General features: G+C 38.6%; 1 pseudogene; it reads right to left on the bottom strand.

Annotated features, from left to right (window-relative positions):
* Positions 1-3,019: 3,019 nt before the first annotated feature.
* On the bottom strand, positions 3,020-6,688 carry LOC132058436 (wall-associated receptor kinase-like 1; annotated as a pseudogene).
* Between the last annotated feature and the right edge of the window lie 204 nt (positions 6,689-6,892).

Here is a 6,892-nt window from a genome sequence, read left to right as displayed (position 1 = left end):
TTAAACACAAAGCGGACGAGTCAATAGAAAGATGCAAAGGCACGATTGGTGGCAAAAAGTTTTACTCAAGAAGCTCGAATAAATTATTAGCAAACATTTTCACCAATTTTGAAGTTTACCTCAATTCGTTTACTTTTGTCTATTGTTGCACGTTTAGATCTTGAATTACACCAAATGGACATGAAGACAGTTTTTTCTCAATGGAGAACTAAACGAGGAAACCAACTTGTAGGTTTCATTGTTAAAGGCCAAGAACATATCGTCTGTAAATTGAAAAGATCTATTTATGGCCAGAAGCAGTCTCCAAGGCAATGGTATTTGAATTTCACAATGAGGTGATCTCATATGATTTTATCATGATCAATGAAGACCGTTGCATCTATATGAAAAAGTCCAATGGAATGTTTGTAATTCTTTCCTTTTACGTGGATGATATATTATTAGCCAGAAATAATTTGGAGGTTTGGCTTTCAAAGTCATTTGACATGAAAGACATGGGAGAAGCATACTATATATTGGGTGTTAAGATCCAAAGAGATTTTTCTAAGAAATTTTTCGGTCTGTCTCAAGAAACATACATAAAGAAAAAATTTGGAACACTTTCGAATGAATAGTTGCAAACCCATGGATACTCTTGAGCCTTGATATGTGTCCGGAGACGTAAAAAGAAAAAGAAGACATGTCTCGAGTTCCATATTCTAGTGCTGTCGGGAGCTTGATGTTCGCTATGATGTGAACTCGTCCAGACATTTGTTATGCCATAGGCTTGGTTAACAGGTACCAGTCCAATCCTGGAAGAGATCATTGGAAAGTTGTGAAGAGGATCTTTCGATACCTGAAAGGAACGGTTAATTATTACTATTGAGAGGTTATATAGATGCTGATTAGGGTGGTAACCGGAACGATAGAAAATCGACATCCGGTTATGCGTTCTTACTTAATGGTGGTACTACTTCACAAAAAGTAAGAAATAAGCTTCCATGGTGCTTTTGTCCATGAAAGCTAAATTCGTGGTTTGTGCATCTGTAGTACAAGAAGTTGTTTGGTTAAGGATTCTTTGAGCATTTTCATATTGCAAAGAATTTTCAAGGTTCCATGATGTTATATAGTGACAGTCAAGAGGCTATTACACATACAGAGGATCCTAAGTATCATAAACCAAACAAATTGATTTCAAGTACATATAACTTCACGAGACATCATGGCAAGTGGAGAAATAACATTGCAATATATTCCTACACAAAGATGATAGTTGATCCTCTTACAAAATCAATAACTAGAGACATATTTGAGAAACATGTTGTGGCTCTAGGTTTGTGAAGGATATGTTGAAATTTATGTGTTGTAAAATATACTCATCAATGAATTATAAGTGTGTTGAACAAGTCGCGAGATCGGCTCTCTCACACGAGCGATCGCCTCTGACGTAGAGGAATGTGCAGAGAAGAGACCTGTTGAAACCTTGATTAGTGCAAGGTCATATATATCTTTCGATAAAATGGTCGGTCTTGACTAGAGCTCAGACTAATGGATTACAACATCCTTATGACTTGTTTTGTAAGCCAGATGCAAGTTTTTCAGAAAGTTGGATTTGAGGATTCTTTAAAAGAAGAACTCGGGTTAGACATCTGGAGGTGTCTAGACCAAGATCTGTACGGTGTTGAATGAGTAAAGTAATGAGACACACGTGCCAATATAAGGTGAGAACACCGTAGCACGTGTTTCATACCACGTGTGCTAAGCGATCAATGGGTTAATGGGAATGGATCCCTGCTTTTTCATTGTGTGAGACCCAGAAAGTAATATTGACTTTCCATTGGAATACCCTTTGACCTTTTACTGTTTCTTGGAGTACAAATCAGTGTTGCTACTTTAGCATGTCACTAATAGCTATGAGTGATTCGGCAATGCAGTACTTGTCTAGGAAAGTAGTTGATCTGGCATGGATAGTTTCGAGTAGGAAGGGAAGACAACTAAAATTAATAATTAAACTTGTATTCACAGGTCAACCATTACACTTACCATAAGGGTAACACGTGTAATTGTGGATAAAGTTATACATGAACTCGAGTTCACCTCTTTTTGAGGATGAGGGATCGGATAACTAGCTACTGGAGTAGCAAAATGATGTCTGGGGTATTGCGAGTAATAAGATCCTCATGTTTGGTAGTGAGTTCTTTCCACATGTGATTGATTTCCTACGTGGAGCTCTTGTACAACCTTGGTCGGCAAAGCTCTTGATGCTCGCAGGTCGCACGAACTACTTGCCAGTATGAATTACATGTGTTATTGACATAATACTGCATTCGGTCTAGCCCATAATGAGCGAAGTGGGAGATGTTAGATATTTAAACTGGGTCAGGGTCGCTCCATATGGGCTGACCCGACCCGTTTGAAAAGGATAAGGATAGAAGTTATGGAATAACTTCTCTTGAAGAGAAGTTACTGCAAAACGTGGTTAATTTAAGAGATGGGCAAATCAGTTTCCTGCTAATCTCTTGAACGCTCTTCTTAAGAAAATGAAAACCAACTCTCTGTTCTTCTTCTTCTTTCAAGAAGAAACCTTTGCTCATGTTGTGCTATATGTTAACACACATTCGAAAGGCATTTTTTTCGTGAAAACTAACCTCGTTTCCTAGTGAATCAAAGTTCGACTTGGTATAACTTTTTTCGGTGGTGAGTTCAACGATTCTTCCGCTGCGTTATAAAGGTACACAATTCGTTGTTCTCGCTCCACGATTTATTATTACAGTTTTAATTAAGAAATAAATAATAGATGTGCCTCTTATCTGATGTAAATGTGAGAGTTCTCAACTGAGTTGTTATCTGCGGCTAGTGCTTATTACCGGATTCCTCATAGATTAATATTTACAAGTACTATAAGTGAAAAAAAGAAGTGTATATATATATATATATATATATATATATATATATATATATATATATATATATATATATATGTATATATATATATATATGTTAGAATAACGAAAAATAAAAATACATCTGAAAACTTTAATTTATCGAAGTTTCAAGCAAACAATTGCAGATATAATCGTCTCTTCGCAATGCAGTATACAAAACCCAAATACAAAGAGAAAATCTCAAATAACAAGAAAAACAGTTACAGGAGGATATCAACGTATGTAACATGGAGAAAGCAGGGGTGGGAAGGATTAGCAAATGCACAATATTTTCACCAATTATCATTTGGCCTTTATTTTAAATGTATCTATTGAGGCATATATTAACCATGTTGTCCAAAGAAGTTGCCGCTATTTGTCTTGGCGTTGGAACTATATTTCTCAAGAGACATTGTGGATATTCGGATTAGACATATATAATTAATTGCAATTGTATATAGATCTGATAATTCATCCTTATTATCTTCATGTTCATGTTGATTAGCCTAAGGGGTTTTGGTGATATTTCTCAAACCTTCAAGATCCATTGCCACTTCCTTCATCGTAGGCCTATCTTCTCCATGCAAGTGAAGGAAACTTTTCACAAGTCCAGCCATCTTTTCTAGTTGGTCTAGACTTCCTTCCTTTATCAATTGGGGATCAAGAATTTGGAACAAACGATTCTTATTCATGGACAAAACAAAATACTCTGCCAAATTCTTGTCCTCTTCACTTGTATCCCTTGAAATAGGTTTCATATCGGTCAAAAATTATGCAAGAACTACTCCAAAACTATAAATATCACTTTTATCGGTCAATTGACTTGTGCTGAAATATTCAGGATTCAAAAAACCTAATTTTCCTTGAACCAATGTAGCAACATGTGTTTGATCAATAGAGATTAATCTTGAAGCTCTGAAATCTGCAACTTTAGCTGTGTAAACATCATCCAGTAATATGTTAGAAGACTTGACATCTCCGTGAATTATTGGCATCGATATAAATGAGTGAAGGTAAGCAAGAGCATTTGCTGTTTCAACAACAATTCTTAGCCTATGTTGCCAAGATAAACAAGTTGCTCCATTTTGGTTGTGGATATGCTCGTTAAGAGTTCCATGAGAAATGTATTCATAGACCAATAAAGGCACTTCTGCTTCCAAACAATACCCAAAGAGTCTCATCACATTTCGGTGATTGACTTGAGTGAGAATAAGCACCTCATTGATGAACTGTTCAATTTGACCCTCGTCCACAAACATAGATTTTTTTGTTTTTTGGAACTATGCGATTATCAGGTAGAATACTATTATATACAACCCCATTTCCACCATGACCAAGAATTCTATCACTGGCATAGTTGTTTGTAGCCTTCTTCAGCTCCTCAAGGGTAAAAATTTTGACCGCTCCTACATCACCCTTGTCGGAGGAAATTCGTTGTTTCAAGAGCAAACCGCCATTTTGCTGGAAGAATTTCTCCCGGAGTTTGATGAGTTTCTTTTCTTGATACTAAAATAGAGCCAAGTTATCCCAACCACTAGGGACATAAAGCCAACTCCCAGACCTGTGTTAATAAGAACAAATGAATTAGCAGTTTGGGGTTTTTATTTTGTTGCTGAACTACAATAAAGAGGTCAGAGGGATTTTTCTCACGCTACCTAGTAGTTAAAACTGAAAACTGCAATCCTTTCTAGTCATTTTCCAACTTGCCAAATATCATACTATAGCCTATATATGCAAGTATAGGAAAGTTATTTAAGAAATTTACCTACAGAAAACTTGATCCACGTGAGCTCAGCGTTTGGTGCAATACAACCACGACGATCCTTTTTGCCATCGCCAATGTGTCTTTTTGGACAAGAACATATGTACTCCTCAATGTATTTATGCAAATTTTTTCACATGAATTGGTAATGGGATTTGCACATTCATCAATATCTGGCATACAAAACAGAGAAAAATTAAGATAGTCTTGTATTAATCTCTGATGCTTCCTCTTTTTCATCGTTTTATTTATCCTTCACTAGCAGAAGCTGCGATTATACCTAGCAAGATGTGAAATGGTTGACTGAAAAGAAACACTACTATTTTTTTGTTAATGGAAACTAGGGGCATTTGAAAAAAATATTTACTCAGAAAACTAGAGCAGCATTCATATCACGCCAAAGGTCTATCAGTAAAACTTAGTCCTTTTGGATGTATCTTGAACTCTTCCGCATTTAAAACAAGAAACAAATTGATGTTAAATCATACTATTCTTTATCGTATATATCAATATTTGACGAAGTTGAAAAATCACACTCCCATGACAGTTGAGGTAAGGATTGACTTCATATCCCAATTTACAGCTACACCGATAGCCACCTAATCCAGTGACAGAATTAACACAATGGCTATTATCTCGGCAAGCATAATCTTGTGTTTCTTCGCTCAACACAACTGAGATTTCCTATGGCCCAATCCAGTACAATGGGAATACTAGCCATTGCCCTCTCTACAAAATTCGTATCTTTAAGATCAGGCGAACCCCGAAAAGGAAGCCGCTCTTCTCACCCATAAACTCATATACACATCGATTGGCACTTTGTAATAATGGATGCCTCCTCGATTCTTGGGAAAACTTCAAGATTTCCTTCCCTATAGAAACTCCAATTCCTTTTCAATATTCGTCTCACTCAAGTGAATTATTTCCTTCCTTTCTTGCACCTGTTTTTCCTTATAAAACCGCGAACTTGCATCCTAGAAAAAACATACTCAAACTCACCATGGCCACTGCGCCGCTCAGCAATTCACGTTCAGTTCCTTCTTTTCGATCCTCGGAAAGTCCTACCTCCCAGAGGTAAGGGAAAACCCCCGAGACTTCTGCTACCAGAGAGATTGATTTGAGATCTCTTGCTACAGAAATCTTACCCATCGACTGTGCGTACCTCGGGGATTTTTGAATTGACATCCGTAATGAGTCTATAGCCGGGATTCTGGCCACGAACGAGTACCTCCCCTAAGTATATGCAGACTGCTGTTGGGGACCGGAGATTGTGGCCCTCCCAATTGGTACGGTAGGCAGGATGACGTATCATGTTGAGGGATACTCCATGGTCCATACTTATCCCTTCGCCATCGGGTTCTCGCTATCAGTCCCCCGTTTGATCGAGACCTTCTGTCGCATATATCAAGTCTGCCTAAGACTACTCGTTCCTCAACTGTGGAGGACAGTCTATTGCATACAAAATCTTTCTGACCGTGCTGGGCTTGACTTCACTGTCGACCACCTGGTGCAACTGTACTCTCCGTGTTTTTTCCGAGGCGGGATGATCTGCTTGTTTCCCCAGGGCTCTCGCGAGCTAATCTCTAGCACCAAGGATGATTTTGACCAGGGCTGGTGTGACCGATTCATTATGATACAAATAGATCTTCTCCACCGTGCTTGCCCAGAGCCATTCTCGGAGACTTGGAACCATACTCGTAAGTCTAAATTCGCACCCTTCTTTTTTCCTTTTCCTGCTTACACTTTGAAAGCACCGCCGTATAACTCGCTTTACTTTGCAGCTACTCCAGTAGAGCCCGACTTCGTGCAAGGAATGTTTGAATGGGTGATAGACCTCATACGTGCTACTTTAGGATTAGTTAGGACTTGGAAAAGCCTCATCGTCGAGTGATGGAAGGGAAAAAATCATGGTAAATCATATAACCTTATGCTAGAAATCCCCCGGATAATTCCCTTAAGCGTAACCGCTCTGTCCAATATCATGATCGCCACCACCTGTAGATCGGGAGATCGGAAATGCAGAGACTGCAACCCCTTGCACTCTGCCGGGACTTCAGCCGAAGGAATAGGTTCGCATATGAGATCTCGGCACCACATGCTTGAGGCATAGAGGGAGGTTCAGGATAACCGTGGTGTGGTGAATGTTGAAGATGAGAATAAGAACCCTTCTACCCTCGGAGGGGTAGAGCCATTAAGATTCGACGAGGGACGGGCTGGCCCCAACTCT

Source organism: Lycium ferocissimum, chromosome 5, assembly GCF_029784015.1.
Source record: "Lycium ferocissimum isolate CSIRO_LF1 chromosome 5, AGI_CSIRO_Lferr_CH_V1, whole genome shotgun sequence".
Taxonomy (NCBI): Eukaryota; Viridiplantae; Streptophyta; class Magnoliopsida; order Solanales; family Solanaceae; genus Lycium; species Lycium ferocissimum.
This window is presented reverse-complemented; position numbering and strand designations above follow the sequence as displayed.